We start from the raw sequence: 21,914 nt of genomic DNA, 5'->3' as shown, positions 1-21,914 counted from the left end.
AAGCATTTAGCAAATATCATTCACCCGTACCAAACGGGATTTATCCCGGGCAGGTACTCCTTCTGTAATGTCCGCAAAATTCTCAATATTTTGTATGCCGATTATGGGAAAGATGATAGAGCTGCTATACTGTCTCTAGATGCTCACAAGGCATTCGATATGATAGAGTGGCCCTATCTAATTGCAATACTCAAGAAGTTTGGATTCGGCGACACTTTTACAGTACGGGTCAAAATATTATATACTAATCCAAAATCCTTCATTCTCACAAATGGGGATAAATCCAATCCGTTCTCTCTGCAATGTGGTGTTCGCCAAGGGGACCCATTGTCCCCCCTGCTGTTTAACACAGCGCTGGACCTCCTGGCAATTGGCATTAGGGGCCACACACACATTAAAGGTATTAAGTTGGGCAATATTGAGACCCGCGTGACTCTGTACATGGACGACCTCCTTGTCTGTCTAGCTGACCCAGCGGTCTCTATTCCCATCCTACTAGAATATATAAATTCCTTCGGGAGTATTTCTGGCTATACCATAAATTGGGGAAAGAGCGAATTCATGCCCTTAGTGGATCAATTTACTGAAGACTTCCTGAAAACGTTGCCTTTTAGAGTAGGGAAGGACTGTTTCACCTACTTGGGGATTAAACTGACTAAGAACCCAAAGCATCTTTTCAAATTCAACTTTATCGAATCATTAGAAAAACTCAGAACAAATATCGAATCCTGGAGGATACTGCCCTTATCCATGATTGGACGGGTAAGTGCGATTAAAATTGTGAGCCTACCCAGGTTTCTATATCTTTTACAAAACCCGCCTATATACTTAAATGCATCCTTTTTTAAGAAATTGACTCTATCATATTGCCCTTTGTGTGGGGCTACAAATCACACAGGATATCTAAGGTTCACCTACACAAACCGCTTAGGAAGGGCGGTCTCGGTCTGCCAAATTTCAAACATTACTACTGGGCAGCTAACTCCAGGGGAAGGTGCTGAAAAACCTTCATGGCTATGGCTGGAAGCCTCCGTTGTTAAATATTCTTCACTTCCTGCTCTTCTGCTTTCCACTTATGTCTCAACAGATAAGCTAGTCCAACAAAACTTTACCTTAAAGAATTCTTTATGAATATTAAATCAGATAGAAGTGGCTAACCAAACTCCCAGTGTTTCCATACACGCTCCCATTTGTCAAAATCACTCATTCATTTAGATGGGGTGTTTGCATTCTGGAGCGAGAGAGAGGATGCTGTCCGACCTGCTGAGTTCCTCCAGCGTGTTGTGAGTGTTGCTTTGACCCCAGCATCTGCAGATTATTTTGTGTTTACGATTCACTACTCCGCTGCGAAGTCTCTTCAAGGTATGCCTACCCTGAAGAAGTTTAAATCTTCTCTTCGACCAGAGTTCAGTGAGACCCTCTCTCACTGCTCCCCCTCTGTGATCTCCGCCTCTCTCCGACTCTTCGACCACATCCTGACTCAGACCCGCTACCACAGCCACGTCTCCTTCCTGGGAACGTGTCTCCACCGCCATCTTGTTCCGCAGGGATTCCAGCTCCGGTTCCAGGCCTCCCAGTTCAGGCCCAGCGAGGATCCCAGGTACCTCCGTTTTATTGATGGCTGCTCCCTCTGGATTCTCCGCGCCACGCTCGCTGCTATGCAGAGATACCTACGGGCCTGACCCTCTGTCTGCCACCACTCCGGGCCTCGCTCTCCACTGTCTGCCATAGACCTCGCCTACACTTCATTCTCCACCGGATTCACGCCTCCAACCGTCGTTTCTTCTCCTTCCTTGTGTCTAAGAAGGACCACAAGCTCTCCTGCCCTGAACCAATGATGACGACAGCCTCCAGCCCAGCCCCCGACCCCTCGGACCTCGACCTCTCAGGCCTTCTGCAGGCCGAAGACCCATTTGCCTCTGACTCTGACCCCGACTGGAACCCAGGCCTCCAGGACATGGACACCAGCCCCCGGCGGGCCATGGACTCACTCGCCTCCAACTCGGACCTCAGTTCTGGGGCCCTGCAGGCCACAGGCTCCACCACCCCCAGCTCCAGATCCAGCTTGTGCCATGGTCCCGACCCTCTCCAGACTGGGACCGCTCTTACTGCTGCTGGGTCCTACCACCCGTCTTATTCTCCCACTACCCTCTTTCCTCCCTGCGACTCCCAACCTTCCCTCTACCCCTCATCGCCCCTCCATTCCTCTGATCCCTCATCTTCCCCTAACCCTGCTCTCCCTGAACATCCCAGCCCCCCTCGCCCTCCTGAGACCTCCCTCGCTTCACCCTCCTCTGACCCCAGCCCCAACCCTTGCCGTGTCTCCACCATCCCCTCTGAGGCAGAACACTTTGTCCTCAGCAAGGGCCTCACTTTTGTCCCCCTCCATCCACACCTCAGTGAGTTCTGTGCCCGCCATGACACTGAACTCTTCTTCCGTCGCCTACGTCTCCGAGCTGACTTCTTTGGCAAGGATTCCCCTCCCCCTACTGATGACCCCTTCTCCCATCTTCAACCCTCCTCCTCCTCCTGGACACCCCGTCCGGGCCTTCTACCCGCACTCCATCTTTTCATCTCCAACTGTCGCCGAGACATCAATCATCTCGGCTTCACCACTCCTCTCTCATGTTCCAACCTCACTCCCTCTGAACGCACTGCCCTCCACTCTCTCTGCACTAATCCCAACCTCACCATCAAACCTGCTGACAAAGGTGGTGCCGTAGTAGTCTGGCGGATGGACCTCTACCTCACTGAGGCCAAACGACAGCTCTCTGACACCTCCTTTTACTTACCCCTGGAACAGGACCCCACCAAGAAACATCAAACCATTGTCTCCCGCACCATCACCGCCCTTATCAACTCCGGAGACCTTCCATCCTCAGCCGCTAAACTCATTATTCCCACACCCCGCACCGCTCGGTTTTACCTCCTCCCGAAGATCCACAAGCCTGACTGTCCCGGCAGACCCATCGTTTCTGCCTGCTCCTGTCCCACCGAACTTTTATCTGCCTACCTGGACTCCATTTTGTCACCCATAGTTCAGTCCCGCCCCACCTACATCGGGATACATCCCATGCCCTCCACCTCTTCAATAACTTCCAGTTCCCCGGTCCCAGCCGCTTCATTTTCACTATGGATGTCCAATCCTTATACACCTCCATTCCCCATGAAGAAGGCCTCAAAGCCCTCCGCTACTTTCTGGATAATAGACCTCACCAGTTCCCCACCACCACTACCCTCCTCCAGCTGGCAGAACTGGTTCTCACACTCAATAACTTCTCTTTTGGCTCTTCCCACTTTCTTCAGACCAAGGGTGTAGTTATGGGCACTCGTGTGGGCCCTAGCAATGCCTGCCTCTTCGTTGGTTATGTGGAACAGTCTGTGCTCCAAACCTATTCTGGTACTGCCCCCCAACTTTTCCTTCACTACATTGATGACTACATTGGTGCTGCTTCCTGCACCCATGCTGAGCTCGTCAATTTCATCAACTTTACTTCAAACTTCCACCCAGCCCTCAAATTCACTTGGTCTATCTCGGACACTTCTCTCCCCTTTCTTGATCTCTCGGCCTCCACCTCTGGAGACAGACTGTCCACTGACATTTTCTACAAGCCCAGTGACTCTCATAACTACCTTGACTATACCTCTTCCCAACCCGCCACATGCAAAGATGCCATTCCCTATTCCCAGTTCCTCCGTCTCCACCGCATCTGCTCCCAGGATGAGGCTTTCCGTTCCAGGACATCTCAAATGTCCTCTTTCTTTAAGGATCGTGGTTTCCCTTCTGCTGTCATCAATGATGCCCTCACCCGCATCTCCTCCATTTCCCGCACTTCAGCCCTCACCCCATCCTCCCGTCACCACAACAGGGACAGGGTTCCCCTTGTCCTTACCTACCACCCCACCAGCCTCTGGATCCAGCACATTATCCTCCGCAACTTCCGCCACCTTCAACAGGACCCCACCACTAAGCACATCTTTCCCTCTCCACCCCTCTCTGCTTTCCGCAGGGATCGTTCCCTCTGCGACTCCCTGATCCACACGTCCCTCCCCACGGATCTCCCACCCGGCACTTATCCCTGTAAGCGTAAGTGCTACACCTGTCCCTACACCTCCTCTCTTGCCACCATTCAGGGCCCCAAACAGTCCTTCCAGGTGAGGCAACACTTCACTTGTGAGTCTGTTGGGGTCATCTATTGCATCCGGTGCTCCCAGTGCGGCCTCCTCTACATCGGTGAAACCCGTCCCAGATTTGGGGACTGCTTCGTTGAGCACCTCCGCTCCGTCCGCCACAACAGACAGGATCTCCCAGTAGCCACCCACTTCAACTCTGCTTCACATTCCCATTCAGATATGTCCATACATGGCCTCCTCTGCTGCCATGATGAGGCTAAACTCAGGTTGGAGGAGCAACACCTCATATACCGTCTAGGTAGTCTCCAGCCCTTTGGTATGAACATAGAATTCTCGAACTTCCGGTAATTCCCTCCCCCTCCCTTCCTCTATCCCTGTTCCACTCTGCCCCCTCCCCCAGCTGCCTATCACCTCCCTCATGGTTCCACCTCCTTCTACTACCCATTGTGTTTTCCCCTACTCCTTCTTCACCTTTCCTGCCTATCACCTCCCTGCTTCCCCTCCCCCACCCCTTTATCTTTCCCCTTACTGGTTTTTCACCTGGAGCCTACCAGCCTTCTCCTTCCCACCCTCCCCCCCACCTTCTTTATAGGGCCTCTGCCCCTTCCCTCTTCAGTCCTGATGAAGGGTTCCGGCCTGAAACGTCGACCGATCTTTTCCACGGATGCTGCCTGACCTGCTGAGTTCCTCCAGTGTGTTGTGAGTGTTGCTTTGACCCCAGAATGTGCAGATTATTTTGTGTTTTCGAGAGATATCAAAACTTTTTTAGATCTGTACATCGACGGCCAATCTGCATCATTCACACAATTAAGCACTAAGTTCAACCTTCCAAGTTCACCTTTTTTTTGCTATCTCCAAGTCAGACACTACGTCAAGGAAAAGTGCCCACACTTCGAGCCTACTTCCACCACCCATCCTTTTCTTGAAAACCTCTTGCTCCCTCCAGACTCCAAACAGTTAATATCAAAATTTGTGAATTGCTTTACTCCTTTGGTTTCTACAGATTTTATTAGGGAAGCCTGGGCCAGGGACTTGAACTCAGAGATATCAGCGGAACTTTGGGAGGAGGCAATGTCCCGGGTTCACTGTGGTTCTATTAATTCACGCTATAGGATAATCCAGTACAATGTGATGCATGGATTGCATTATTCAAAAACAAAACTGAATCTCAGAATCGCAAGTGCCCATCTGCGTCTCCTGAATTTCTGGTTTTGCCCTACATTATTCAACTTTGGACTGCAATTTTTGAGTGGCTCTCAAAAGTCTGTTCGAGAGACATTCAGCCCAATCACGAGCTCGCCATCTTTGGATGCTCTGCAGAGGCTCTTGAGTTGCCGCACGACATGCAGATTACTCTGCATCTCGGAATGGTGGTGGCTAAGAAACTTATTCTTCTGACCTGGAAGTCTAATACTCCACCCACCCTCGCACGCTGGCTCAAGGAGATGTTGTCTATTATACAAATGGAGAGACTGCGTCTGCACAAACCCAGTACACAGAATACATTTGAGAGAATATGGAGACCCTTACTGGCTCATGTCATATTACCTCTCATACACAGTGACCTTGACCTGTCTAGTCTCATGAGCGGGTGTGGTGCCTAACCGGATTCCTTTATTCATTTCACTTAACATTGCTTCCGTGATGTCAGTATTGTGTCAACTCTTTATCTGAAAGTTTATTTATATAATCTTGTAAATTGTCTGGCAGCCTTTTTGTTTTTTGTTTTTAATCTGTTGTGTCTGTGCTCCACCCGGAGCTGTATTTCCTTTGTATTGTTTTGTACGTCTTCAATATATTTTGTCTTTGTAAAACTGAAAATTGTAAATAAAGTATTAAAAAATATATAAAAAACTACTGAATGTTGAGAGGACTAGATAGGGTGGCTGTGGAGAGGACGTTTCCTACGGTGGGGTATCCAGAACTAGAAGGCACAGCCTCAAAATTGAGGGATGACCTTTTAGAACAGAGATAAGGAGAATTTTTATTTTAGCCAGAGCGTAGTGAATGCTCTGTCACAGACTGCAGTAGAGGCCAAATCCATGGGTATATTTAAGACGGGAGTCGATAGTTTCCTGATCGGTCAGGGCATCAAAGGATATGGAGAGAAGGCAGGTGTATGGGATTCAGTTTACATCAATGGTGCTGATTTCAACCGTGTTGAGAGCTTCAAGTTCTTCAGAGTGAAGTCCCAGTCCAACCCCTTAGACACCATGGTCAAGAAAGTTAAAGAAATCCAACATGTCCTCATCAACCTTTAGCAAATTTCATCAATGCTTCACGACTCTGCCTGTGATAGCAGCAACTACAGAGAGCTGTGAGCACAGCTCAGCACGTAATGGAAACCAGACTTGGTCTGCACTTCTCGATGTCTCAGTAAAGTATAATCAGTCCCTCCCATTCCGGACATTCCCTCTTCTCCCCTCGTCCATTAGACAGAGGATGCTAAAGCCTGCAAGTACAAACCATCAGGTTCAAAGACAGCTTCTACCCCATTAAATGGTTGCCTAGTATAAGATGGACTCTTCACCTCCCAAGCTACTGATTTTGATCTTGCAGCTTACTATTTGCCTGGACTGTACTTTCTCTGCAGCTGTTACACATTGTTACTGTTTTACAGTATGCACCTTGTTCTAACTCAATGCAATGGTGATGATCTGATCTGTATGGACAGTCTCCAAGATCAGATTTTCACTGTTTCGGTACATGTGATTATCCTGATGTGTGACCACAATCTCAACCAGAAATCTCCTCAGGGTGGAGGGAAAGAGGGAAAGAATTATGAATCATTCATTCCCAGAAGTTATTGGGGATGATGCACTGATTCAAAGAAGCTTTGAGAACTTGCTGGAACCTTTTCTTTATCCATTTACTTATCTCTTTCAATGATGGGACTAGGAATAGAATGCTGCTTACTTGACTAGTATCATGTTTATTCAGCTTGCAAGTATTATTGGTGCAACTAGAGGTCTGTGTTAGGCAATCTTAACAGTTTTCCTTCAGTCCTCTGCTTGTTATGAGAGTTCTGTAGAGTTCTTGATCTGTTCCCCCACCCACCACCACCCCCATGCCACTTCCAACCCCCCAGCAACAGTAAAACCAAAGAACTGATTGTGGATTTCAGAAAAGGGAAGTCAGGTGAAAACATACTAGCCCTTATTGTTACAAGATGCACACAACTGCATCAGCTCTTGGGGTTTAGATGGTCTAACTCTCTGGAGTAGGGATAGCTGGCTTTAAGAGTTCAGGACCGTCCCATTAATTTGCAATCGTGTTTTGGTGCCAAGAATTTAGTATTTAAAGATCACCTGAGCAGAGCCTCAGTGCCCAATCATAAGCCAGCTAGACATATCATCCAGCATTTTGTTTGTGTCCAGTTCTTGTTCCAGTTTTGTACAGTGTCTCAATACTTGTCTTGGATACTTCAGCATTCGGGTCCTAACCATCCTTACCAAGGGCTCTCGTCATACTCATTGAAGGGTTCCCAGGTGTCAACATCTCAGACAGGGTTCCTCCTGGGCCCAACAAATGATGCAACTACAAAGAAGGCATGCCAGCAGCTCTACTTAATTAGGGGTTTAAGAGGATTTGGTATGTCACCAAAGTCTTGAAAATGGGTGCAGAGAATCCCAACTGGTTGTATGACATCTGGTCCGGAGCCTCCAAAGTAAAGGCTCACAATAAGCTGCAGAGGACTGCAGACACAACCAGCTCCCCACCACTGAGGACATCTCAAGAAGCAATGTCTCAGGAAGTTAGCATCCATCATTAAGGACCCTCGCCACCTGGGACATGCCCTCTTCTCGTTACTACCATCGGGGGGAGGTACAGGAGCCTGAAGGCCCACACTCAACATTTAAAGCAGCTTCCTCCCCTCAGCCATCAGATTTCTGAATGGTCCATCAGCCCATCAACACTGCCTTGCTATTCCTCCTTTCCACCTTTCTTTTGTAACTTATCATTCACAATATGCTGGAGGAACTCAGCAGGTCGGGCAGCATCCGTGGAAACGATCAGTCAACGTTTCGGGTCGAGACCCTTCATCAGGACTGAAGAGGGAGGGGGCAGAGGCCCTATGAAGAAGGTGGGGGGAGGGTGGGAAGGAGAAGGCTGGTAGGTTCCAGGTGAAAAACCAGTAAGGGGAAAGATAAAGGGGTGGGAGAGGGGAAGCAGGGAGGTGATAGGCAGGAAAGGTGAAGAAGGAATAGGGGAAAACACAATGGGTAGTAGAAGGAGGCAGAACCATGAGGGAGGTAGTAGGCAGCTGGAATAGGGAGCAGAGTGAAATAGAGATAGGGGAAGGGAGGGGAAGGGAGAGGAGGGAATTACCGGAAGTTGGAGAATTCAATGTTCATACCAAGGGGCTGGAGACTACCTAGACAGTATATGAGATGTTGCTTCTTTAACCTGAGTTTGGCCTCATCATGGCAGTAGAGGAGGGCCATGTATGGACATATCCAAATGGGAATGTGAAGCAGAGTTGAGGTGGGTGGCTACTGGGAGATCCTGTCCGTTGTGGCGGACAGAGCGGAGGTGCTCGACGAAGCGGTCCCCCAATCTGCGTCAGGTTTCACCGATGTAGAGGAGGCCGCACTGGGAGCACCGGATGCAATAGATGACCCCAACAGACTCACAAGTGAAGTGTTGCCTCACCTGGAAGGACTGTTTGGGGCCCTGAATGGTGGTAAGAGAGACGGTGTAGGGACAGGTGTAGCACTTACGCTTACAGGGACAGTGCTGGGTGGGAGATCCGTGGGGAGGGACGTGTGGACCAGGGAGTCGCAGAGGGAACGATCCCTGCGGAAAGCAGAGAGGGGTGGAGAGGGAAAGATGTGCTTAGTGGTGGGGTCCTGTTGAAGGTGGCGGAAGTTGCGGAGGATAATGTGCTGGATCCGGAGGCTGGTGGGGTGGTAGGTAAGGACAAGGGGAACTCTGTCCCTGTTGTGGTGGCGGGAAGATGGGGTGAGGGCTGAAGTGCGGGAAATGGAGGAGATGCGAGTGAGGGCATCATTGATGACAGCAGAAGGGAAACCACGATCCTTAAAGAAAGAGGACATTTGAGATGTCCTGGAACAGAAAGCCTCATCCTGGGAGCAGATGTGGTGGAGATGGAGGAACTGGGAATAGAGAATAGCATTTTTCCATGTGGCAGAGTGGGAAGAGGTATAGTCGAGGTAGTTATGAGAGTCAGTGGGCTTGTAGAAGATGTCAGTGGACAGTCTGTCTCCAGAGATGGAGACCAAGAGATCGTGAAAGGAGAGAGAAGTGTCCAAGATGGACCAAGTGAATTTGAGGGCTGGGTGAAAGTTTGAAGTAAAGTCGATGAAATTGACGAGCTCAGCATGGGTGCAGGAAGCAGCACCAATGTAGTCGTCAATGTAGTGAAGGAAAAGTTGGGGAGCAGTACCAGAATAGGTTTGGAGCACAGACTGTTCCACATAACCAACGAAGAGGCAGTCATAGCTGGGGCCCATACGAGTGCCCATAACTACACCCTTGGTCTGAAGAAAGTGGGAAGAGCCAAAAGAGAAGTTATTAAGTGTGAGCACCAGTTCCGCCAACCAGAGGGTAGTGGTAGCTTATCGTAGTTTTAGTGTACCTCTGCCATAAAACACATTTCATGACATGTCAGAGATAATTAACCTGATTCTGATTCAACTGATAAAAATGTACATGATCAAAAGCTATGTTGTCATTCTGCTGTTGGGACACAAGGTCAATACACAAACACAAATACTGCCCAGTGCGGCTGACCAGTGTAACTGGGGCAGGGCAATTCACTGCATGCTCCAGTGCATTTGGAGGACTCCATGGAGACATCATTGGTTACATTTACCTGCTGCCTACTGTTGGTTGTTCAGATCCCAGAGGACACAAAGGGCAGGGGTAGCCGTCTCATAGACTGGGAGTACTGTGCCAGGTCAGAGTTTGGATCTTTCCTTAAACTGACCCAAGACACAAGGCTGTGCTGGGAATTGGGAGTGGTAGGGAACCTCATCAACACCCCAAAACTGCAGATGTTGGAAATCTGAAATAAAAACTGAAAGCATGGGAAACAACCTGCTGGTCAGGCAGCATCTGTGGAAACAGAGAGAGAAAAACAAATGTTTCGGACAAGAGTCCAGCCATCAGAACTGGGTAAGTGAAATGATGAGTTATGGACAATAGAGTTGTGCTTGGAAGTGAACAGGGAGTGAGTGTGATGAGTGGAGAGCAGGATTTTGCAGGTAATACAACTGCCTGATCCTTTCCAGGCCCTTGAGGAGTGGGCATGGATGGGGATGAATGGGGCTGCTGGAGAAGAAACTATGGAACTGTGAGGTGCAGGGGCACAACAACAGCAGGGAGATTGAAATCAAGGGGCGTGGTCTGAGATATTCAACAGGTCAGGCAGCACCTGCGGTTAGAGAAACGCAGTTAATCTTTCAAGTCAATGGCACATTGGGGCTGATAGACACTGAGAGGTGTAGACAGAGTTCATGGTTTCCGTGATGTGCTGAGCTGCTCCACAACTCGCTGCAGTATCTTGCAGTTTTGGACAGAGGAGTTACACTCCCTATAGGTGCAATGATCAAAATTAGTGAGAGACATCTCCTGAAATTATATCAATGAGTACTCAGGCCGGGGTATCCAGATCCCAATGCAGCCTCTGGTTCAGGAGGAGTCAAGAGGCGGGGTGGCGGGGGTGGCAGGTAGAATGAAGTTAGCGATAACAGGAGAGACTGTGAAGTCAGGTTATCGAGTTGGGCTGCAGCAGATACCCATCACCATATGTTTAGCATACTGACCAGTGCGATGTTAAATTGCTCTTTTGAATGGAGTAATTTTGCTATCTCGGGTAAAAATAATCTGTTAGTTGAAGTTACGATAGAAACTCACAAGCACTTTCTCAGATCACCCCAGCACAGCCATCAAGCTATAGGGCAGAAAGGACAGCTTCGACCCCACTGTTATACACTGGGATCAAGGGCAGCTTCGACCCCACTGTTATACACTGGGATCAAGGGCAGCTTCGACCCCACTGTTATACACTGGGATCAAGGGCAGCTTCTACCCACTGTTATACACTGGGATCAAGGGCAGCTTCTACCCACTGTTATACACTGGGATCAAGGGCAGCTTCGACCCCACTGTTATACACTGGGATCAAGGGCAGTTTCTATTCCACTGTTATACACTGGGATCAAGGGCAGTTTCTACCCCACTGTTATACACTGGGATCAAGGGCAGTTTCTACCCCACTGTTATACACTGGGATCAAGGGCAGCTTCGACCCCACTGTTATACACTGGGATCAAGGGCAGCTTCTACCCACTGTTATACACTGGGATCAAGGGCAGTTTCTACTCCACTGTTATACACTGGGATCAAGGGCAGCTTCTACCCACTGTTATACACTGGGATCAAGGACAGTTTCTACTCCACTGTTATACACTGGGATCAAGGGCAGTTTCTACCCTACTGTTATAGACTGGGATCAAGGACAGCTTCAATACCACTGTTATACACTGGGATCAAGGGCAGCTTCTACCCACTGTTATACACTGGGATCAAGGGCAGTTTCTACTCCACTGTTATACACTGGGATCAAGGGCAGCTTCTACCCACTGTTATACACTGGGATCAAGGACAGTTTCTACTCCACTGTTATACACTGGGATCAAGGGCAGTTTCTACCCTACTGTTATAGACTGGGATCAAGGACAGCTTCAATACCACTGTTATACACTGGGATCAAGGGCAGTTTCTATTCCACTGTTATACACTGGGATCAAGGGCAGCTTCTACCCACTGTTATACACTGGGATCAAGGGCAGCTTCGACCCCACTGTTATACACTGGGATCAAGGACAGCTTCTACCCACTGTTATACACTGGGATCAAGGACAGCTTCTACCCCACTGTTATACACTGGGATCAAGGGCAGCTTCGACCCCACTGTTATACACTGGGATCAAGGGCAGTTTCTACTCCACTGTTATACACTGGGATCAAGGGCAGCTTCGACCCCACTGTTATACACTGGGATCAAGGGCAGTTTCTATTCCACTGTTATACACTGGGATCAAGGGCAGTTTCTATTCCACTGTTATACACTGGGATCAAGAGCAGCTTCTACCCACTGTTATACACTGGGATCAAGGGCAGCTTCAATCCCACTGTTATACACTGGGATCAAGTGCAGCTTCTACCCACTGTTATACACTGGGATCAAGGGCAGTTTCTACTCCACTGTTATACACTGGGATCAAGGGCAGCTTCGACCCCACTGTTATACACTGGGATCAAGGGCAGTTTCTATTCCACTGTTATACACTGGGATCAAGGGCAGTTTCTATTCCACTGTTATACACTGGGATCAAGAGCAGCTTCTACCCACTGTTATACACTGGGATCAAGGGCAGCTTCAATCCCACTGTTATACACTGGGATCAAGGGCAGTTTCTATTCCACTGTTATACACTGGGATCAAGGGCAGTTTCTACCCCACTGTTATACACTGGGATCAAGGGCAGCTTCTACCCACTGTTATACACTGGGATCAAGGGCAGTTTCTACTCCACTGTTATACACTGGGATCAAGGGCAGCTTCTACCCACTGTTATACACTGGGATCAAGGGCAGTTTCTACTCCACTGTTATACACTGGGATCAAGGGCAGTTTCTACCCTACTGTTATAGACTGGGATCAAGGACAGCTTCAATCCCACTGTTATACACTGGGATCAAGGGCAGTTTCTATTCCACTGTTATACACTGGGATCAAGGGCAGCTTCTACCCACTGTTATACACTGGGATCAAGGGCAGCTTCGACCCCACTGTTATACACTGGGATCAAGGGCAGTTTCTATTCCACTGTTATACACTGGGATCAAGAGCAGCTTCTACCCACTGTTATACACTGGGATCAAGGGCAGTTTCTACTCCACTGTTATACACTGGGATCAAGGGCAGCTTCTACCCACTGTTATACACTGGGATCAAGGGCAGTTTCTACCCCACTGTTATAGACTGGGATCAAGGACAGCTTCGATCCCACTGTTATACACTGGGATCAAGGGCAGCTTCAATCCCACTGTTATACACTGGGATCAAAGGCAGCTTCTACCCACCGTTATACACTGGGATCAAGGGCAGCTTCAATCCCACTGTTATACACTGGGATCAAGGGCAGCTTCAATCCCACTGTTATACACTGGGATCAAAGGCAGCTTCTACCCACTGTTATACACTGGGATCAAGGACTGTTTCTACTCCACTGTTATACACTGGGATCAAGGGCAGCTTCTACCCACTGTTATACACTGGGATCAATGGCAGCTTCTACCCACTGTTATACACTGGGATCAAGGGCAGCTTCGACCCCACTGTTATACACTGGGATCAAGGGCAGTTTCTATTCCACTGTTATACACTGGGATCAAGGGCAGCTTCTACCCACTGTTATACACTGGGATCAAGGGCAGTTTCTACTCCACTGTTATACACTGGGATCAAGGGAAGCTTCTACCCACTGTTATACACTGGGATCAAGGGCAGTTTCTACCCCACGGTTATAGACTGGGATCAAGGACAGCTTCGATCCCACTGTTATACACTGGGATCAAGGGCAGCTTCAATCCCACTGTTATACACTGGGATCAAAGGCAGCTTCTACCCACCGTTATACACTGGGATCAAGGGCAGCTTCAATCCCACTGTTATACACTGGGATCAAGGGCAGCTTCGACCCCACTGTTATACACTGGGATCAAGGGCAGTTTCAATCCCACTGTTATACACTGGGATCAAGGGCAGCTTCTACTCCACTGTTATACACTTGGATCAAGGGCAGCTTCTACCCACTGTTATACACTGGGATCAAGGACAGCTTCTACCCCACTGTTATATACTGGGATCAAGGGCAGCTTCTACCCACTGTTATACACTGGGATCAAGGGCAGCTTCAACCCACTGTTATACACTGGGATCAAGGACAGCTTCTACTCCACTGTTATATACTGGGATCAAGGGCAGTTTCTACTCCACTGTTATACACTGGGATCAAGGGCAGCTTCTACCCACTGTTATACACTGGGATCAAGGGCAGCTTCTACCCCAATGTTATATACTGGGATCAAGGACAGCTTCTACTCCACTGTTAAACACTGGGATCAAGGACACTTCGACACCACTGTTATACACTGGGATTAAGGGCAGTTTCTACCCCACTATTATATACTGGGATCAAGGGCAGTTTCTACTCCACTGTTATACACTGGGATCAAGGGCAGCTTCTACCCACTGTTATACACTGGGATCAAGGGCAGCTTCTACTCCAATGTTATACACTGGGATCAAAGACACTTCGACACCACTGTTATACACTGGGATCAAGGGCAGTTTCTACCCCACTGTTATACACTGGGATCAAGGACAGTTTCTAGTCCACTGTTATACACTGGTATTAAGGACAGCTTCTATCTTACTGTTATACACTGGGATCAAGGGCAGCTTCAATCCCACTGTTATACACTGGGATCAAGGACAGTTTCTACTCCAATGTTATATACTGGGATCAAGGACACTTCGACACCACTGTCATACACTGGGATTAAGGGCAGTTTCTACCCCACTGTTATACACTGGGATCAAGGGCAGTTTCTACCCACTGTTATACACTGGGATCAAGGGCAGCTTCAATCCCACTGTTATACACTGGGATCAAGGGCAGCTTTGAACGCACTGTTATACACTGGGATCAAGGGCTGTTTCTACCCCACTGTTATACACTGGGATCAAGGACAGTTTCTACTCCACTGTTATACACTGAGATCAAGGGCAGCTTCTACCCACTGTTATACACTGGGATCAAGGACAGTTTCTATCCCACTGTTATATACTGGGATAAAGATCAGTTTCTACTCCACTGTCATGCACTGGGATCAAGGGCAGTTTCTACCCCACTGTTATACACTGGGATCAAGGGCAGCTTTGAACGCACTGTTATACACTGGGATCAAGGACAGTTTCTATTCCACTGTTATACACTGGGATCAAGGGCAGCTTCTACCCACTGTTATACACTGGGATCAAGGGCAGTTTCTACTCCACTGTTATACACTGGGATCAAGGACAGTTTCTATTCCACTGTTATACACTGGGATCAAGGGCAGCTTCTACCCACTGTTATACACTGGGATCAAGGGCAGTTTCTACTCCACTATTATACACTGGGATCAAGGGCAGCTTCTACCCACTGTTATACACTGGGATCAAGGACAGTTTCTACTCCACTGTTATACACTGGGATCAAGGGCAGTTTCTACCCTACTGTTATAGACTGGGATCAAGGACAGCTTCAATCCCACTGTTACACACTGGGATCAAGGGCAGTTCTACTCCACTGTTATACACTGGGATCAAGGGCAGCTTCTACCCACTGTTATACACTGGGATCAAGGACAGTTTCTACTCCACTGTTATACACTGGGATCAAGGGCAGTTTCTACCCTACTGTTATAGACTGGGATCAAGGACAGCTTCAATCCCACTGTTATACACTGGGATCAAGGGCAGTTTCTATTCCACTGTTATACACTGGGATCAAGGGCAGCTTCTACCCACTGTTATACACTGGAATCAAGGGCAGCTTCGACCCCACTGTTATACACTGGGATCAAGGGCAGTTTCTATTCCACTGTTATACACTGGGATCAAGGGCAGCTTCTACCCACTGTTATACACTGGGATCAAGGGCAGTTTCTACTGCACTGTTATACACTGGGATCAAGGGCAGTTTCTATTCCACTGTTATACACTGGGATCAAGGGCAGCTTCTACCCACTGTTATACACTGGGATCAAGGGCAGTTTCTACTCCACTGTTATACACTGGGATCAAGGGCAGCTTCTACCCACTGTTATACACTGGGATCAAGGGCAGTTTCTACCCCACTGTTATAGACTGGGATCAAGGACAGCTTCGATCCCACTGTTATACACTGGGATCAAGGGCAGCTTCAATCCCACTGTTATACACTGGGATCAAAGGCAGCTTCTACCCACTGTTATACACTGGGATCAAGGGCAGCTTCAATCCCACTGTTATACACTGGGAACAAGGGCAGTTTCTATTCCACTGTTATACACTGGGATCAAGGGCAGCTTCTACCCACTGTTATACACTGGGATCAAGGGCAGCTTCGACCCCACTGTTATACACTGGGATCAAGGGCAGTTTCTATTCCACTGTTATACACTGGGATCAAGGGCAGCTTCTACCCACTGTTATACACTGGGATCAAGGGCAGTTTCTACTCCACTGTTATACACTGGGATCAAGGGCAGCTTCTACCCACTGTTATACACTGGGATCAAGGGCAGTTTCTACCCCACTGTTATAGACTGGGATCAAGGACAGCTTCGATCCCACTGTTATACACTGGGAACAAGGGCAGTTTCTATTCCACTGTTATGCACTGGGATCAAGGGCAGCTTCTACCCACTGTTATACACTGGGATCAAGGGCAGCTTCGACCCCACTGTTATACACTGGGATCAAGGGCAGTTTCTATTCCACTGTTATACACTGGGATCAAGGGCAGCTTCTACCCACTGTTATACACTGGGATCAAGGGCAGCTTCGACCCCACTGTTATACACTGGGATCAAGGGCAGTTTCTATTCCACTGTTATACACTGGGATCAAGGGCAGCTTCTACCCACTGTTATACACTGGGATCAAGGGCAGTTTCTACTCCACTGTTATACACTGGGATCAAGGGCAGCTTCTACCCACTGTTATACACTGGGATCAAGGGCAGTTTCTACCCCACTGTTATAGACTGGGATCAAGGACAGCTTCGATCCCACTGTTATACACTGGGAACAAGGGCAGTTTCTATTCCACTGTTATACACTGGGATCAAGGACACTTCGACACCACTGTTATACACTGGGATTAAGGGCAGTTTCTACCCCACTATTATACACTGGGATCAAGGGCAGCTTCTACCCACTGTTATACACTGGGATCAAGGGCAGCTTCTACCCCAATGTTATATACTGGGATCAAGGACAGCTTCTACTCCACTGTTAAACACTGGGATCAAGGACACTTCGACACCACTGTTATACACTGGGATTAAGGGCCCCACTATTATATACTGGGATCAAGGGCAGTTTCTACTCCACTGTTATACACTGGGATCAAGGGCAGCTTCTACCCACTGTTATACACTGGGATCAAGGGCAGCTTCTACTCCAATGTTATACACTGGGATCAAAGACACTTCGACACCACTGTTATACACTGGGATCAAGGGCAGTTTCTACCCCACTGTTATACACTGGGATCAAGGACAGTTTCTAGTCCACTGTTATACACTGGTATTAAGGACAGCTTCTATCTTACTGTTATACACTGGGATCAAGGGCAGCTTCAATCCCACTGTTATACACTGGGATCAAGGACAGTTTCTACTCCAATGTTATATACTGGGATCAAGGACACTTCGACACCACTGTCATACACTGGGATTAAGGGCAGTTTCTACCCCACTGTTATACACTGGGATCAAGGGCAGTTTCTACCCACTGTTATACACTGGGATCAAGGGCAGCTTCAATCCCACTGTTATACACTGGGATCAAGGGCAGCTTTGAACGCACTGTTATACACTGGGATCAAGGGCTGTTTCTACCCCACTGTTATACACTGGGATCAAGGACAGTTTCTACTCCACTGTTATACACTGAGATCAAGGGCAGCTTCTACCCACTGTTATACACTGGGATCAAGGACAGTTTCTATCCCACTGTTATATACTGGGATAAAGATCAGTTTCTACTCCACTGTCATGCACTGGGATCAAGGGCAGTTTCTACCCCACTGTTATACACTGGGATCAAGGGCAGCTTTGAACGCACTGTTATACACTGGGATCAAGGACAGTTTCTATTCCACTGTTATACACTGGGATCAAGGGCAGCTTCTACCCACTGTTATACACTGGGATCAAGGGCAGTTTCTACTCCACTGTTATACACTGGGATCAAGGACAGTTTCTATTCCACTGTTATACACTGGGATCAAGGGCAGCTTCTACCCACTGTTATACACTGGGATCAAGGGCAGTTTCTACTCCACTATTATACACTGGGATCAAGGGCAGCTTCTACCCACTGTTATACACTGGGATCAAGGACAGTTTCTACTCCACTGTTATACACTGGGATCAAGGGCAGTTTCTACCCTACTGTTATAGACTGGGATCAAGGACAGCTTCAATCCCACTGTTACACACTGGGATCAAGGGCAGTTCTACTCCACTGTTATACACTGGGATCAAGGGCAGCTTCTACCCACTGTTATACACTGGGATCAAGGACAGTTTCTACTCCACTGTTATACACTGGGATCAAGGGCAGTTTCTACCCTACTGTTATAGACTGGGATCAAGGACAGCTTCAATCCCACTGTTATACACTGGGATCAAGGGCAGTTTCTATTCCACTGTTATACACTGGGATCAAGGGCAGCTTCTACCCACTGTTATACACTGGAATCAAGGGCAGCTTCGACCCCACTGTTATACACTGGGATCAAGGGCAGTTTCTATTCCACTGTTATACACTGGGATCAAGGGCAGCTTCTACCCACTGTTATACACTGGGATCAAGGGCAGTTTCTACTGCACTGTTATACACTGGGATCAAGGGCAGTTTCTATTCCACTGTTATACACTGGGATCAAGGGCAGCTTCTACCCACTGTTATACACTGGGATCAAGGGCAGTTTCTACTCCACTGTTATACACTGGGATCAAGGGCAGCTTCTACCCACTGTTATACACTGGGATCAAGGGCAGTTTCTACCCCACTGTTATAGACTGGGATCAAGGACAGCTTCGATCCCACTGTTATACACTGGGATCAAGGGCAGCTTCAATCCCACTGTTATACACTGGGATCAAGGGCAGCTTCTACCCACTGTTATACACTGGGATCAAGGGCAGCTTCAATCCCACTGTTATACACTGGGAACAAGGGCAGTTTCTATTCCACTGTTATACACTGGGATCAAGGGCAGCTTCTACCCACTGTTATACACTGGGATCAAGGGCAGCTTCGACCCCACTGTTATACACTGGGATCAAGGGCAGTTTCTATTCCACTGTTATACACTGGGATCAAGGGCAGCTTCTACCCACTGTTATACACTGGGATCAAGGGCAGTTTCTACTCCACTGTTATACACTGGGATCAAGGGCAGCTTCTACCCACTGTTATACACTGGGATCAAGGGCAGTTTCTACCCCACTGTTATAGACTGGGATCAAGGACAGCTTCGATCCCACTGTTATACACTGGGAACAAGGGCAGTTTCTATTCCACTGTTATACACTGGGATCAAGGGCAGCTTCTACCCACTGTTATACACTGGGATCAAGGGCAGCTTCGACCCCACTGTTATACACTGGGATCAAGGGCAGTTTCTATTCCACTGTTATACACTGGGATCAAGGGCAGCTTCTACCCACTGTTATACACTGGGATCAAGGGCAGCTTCGACCCCACTGTTATACACTGGGATCAAGGGCAGTTTCTATACCACTGTTATACACTGGGATCAAGGGCAGCTTCTACCCACTGTTATACACTGGGATCAAGGGCAGTTTCTACTCCACTGTTATACACTGGGATCAAGGGCAGCTTCAATCCCACTGTTATACACTGGGATCAAAGGCAGCTTCTACCCACTGTTATACACTGGGATCAAGGGCAGCTTCAATCCCACTGTTATACACTGGGAACAAGGGCAGTTTCTATTCCACTGTTATACACTGGGATCAAGGGCAGCTTCTACCCGCTGTTATACACTGGGATCAAGGGCAGCTTCGACCCCACTGTTATACACTGGGATCAAGGGCAGTTTCTATTCCACTGTTATACACTGGGATCAAGGGCAGCTTCTACCCACTGTTATACACTGGGATCAAGGGCAGTTTCTACTCCACTGTTATACACTGGGATCAAGGGCAGCTTCTACCCACTGTTATACACTGGGATCAAGGGCAGTTTCTACCCCACTGTTATAGACTGGGATCAAGGACAGCTTCGATCCCACTGTTATACACTGGGAACAAGGGCAGTTTCTATTCCACTGTTATACACTGGGATCAAGGGCAGCTTCTACCCACTGTTATACACTGGGATCAAGGGCAGCTTCGACCCCACTGTTATACACTGGGATCAAGGGCAGTTTCTATTCCACTGTTATACACTGGGATCAAGGGCAGCTTCTACCCACTGTTATACACTGGGATCAAGGGCAGCTTCGACCCCACTGTTATACACTGGGATCAAGGGCAGTTTCTATTCCACTGTTATACACTGGGATCAAGGGCAGCTTCTACCCACTGTTATACACTGGGATCAAGGGCAGTTTCTACTCCACTGTTATACACTGGGATCAAGGGCAGCTTCTACCCACTGTTATACACTGGGATCAAGGGCAGTTTCTACCCCACTGTTATAGACTGGGATCAAGGACAGCTTCGATCCCACTGTTATACACTGGGAACAAGGGCAGTTTCTATTCCACTGTTATACACTGGGATCAAGGACACTTCGACACCACTGTTATACACTGGGATTAAGGGCAGTTTCTACCCCACTATTATACACTGGGATCAAGGGCAGCTTCTACCCACTGTTATACACTGGGATCAAGGGCAGCTTCTACCCCAATGTTATATACTGGGATCAAGGACAGCTTCTACTCCACTGTTAAACACTGGGATCAAGGACACTTCGACACCACTGTTATACACTGGGATTAAGGGCAGTTTCTACCCCACTATTATATACTGGGATCAAGGGCAGTTTCTACTCCACTGTTATACACTGGGATCAAGGGCAGCTTCTACCCACTGTTATACACTGGGATCAAGGGCAGCTTCTACTCCAATGTTATACACTGGGATCAAAGACACTTCGACACCACTGTTATACACTGGGATCAAGGGCAGTTTCTACCCCACTGTTATACACTGGGATCAAGGACAGTTTCTAGTCCACTGTTATACACTGGTATTAAGGACAGCTTCTATCTTACTGTTATACACTGGGATCAAGGGCAGCTTCAATCCCACTGTTATACACTGGGATCAAGGACAGTTTCTACTCCAATGTTATATACTGGGATCAAGGACACTTCGACACCACTGTCATACACTGGGATTAAGGGCAGTTTCTACCCCACTGTTATACACTGGGATCAAGGGCAGTTTCTACCCACTGTTATACACTGGGATCAAGGGCAGCTTCAATCCCACTGTTATACACTGGGATCAAGGGCAGCTTTGAACGCACTGTTATACACTGGGATCAAGGGCTGTTTCTACCCCACTGTTATACACTGGGATCAAGGACAGTTTCTACTCCACTGTTATACACTGAGATCAAGGGCAGCTTCTACCCACTGTTATACACTGGGATCAAGGACAGTTTCTATCCCACTGTTATATACTGGGATAAAGATCAGTTTCTACTCCACTGTCATGCACTGGGATCAAGGGCAGTTTCTACCCCACTGTTATACACTGGGATCAAGGGCAGCTTCGACCCCACCACTGTTATACACTGGGATCAAGGGCAGTTTCTATTCCACTGTTATACACTGGGATCAAGGGCAGCTTCTACCCACTGTTATACACTGGGATCAAGGGCAGCTTTGAACGCACTGTTATACACTGGGATCAAGGACAGTTTCTATTCCACTGTTATACACTGGG

The sequence above is a fragment of the Mobula hypostoma genome, chromosome 23, assembly GCF_963921235.1.
Source record: "Mobula hypostoma chromosome 23, sMobHyp1.1, whole genome shotgun sequence".
Lineage (NCBI taxonomy): Eukaryota > Metazoa > Chordata > Chondrichthyes > Myliobatiformes > Myliobatidae > Mobula > Mobula hypostoma.
Note: the sequence above shows the minus strand (reverse complement) of the source record.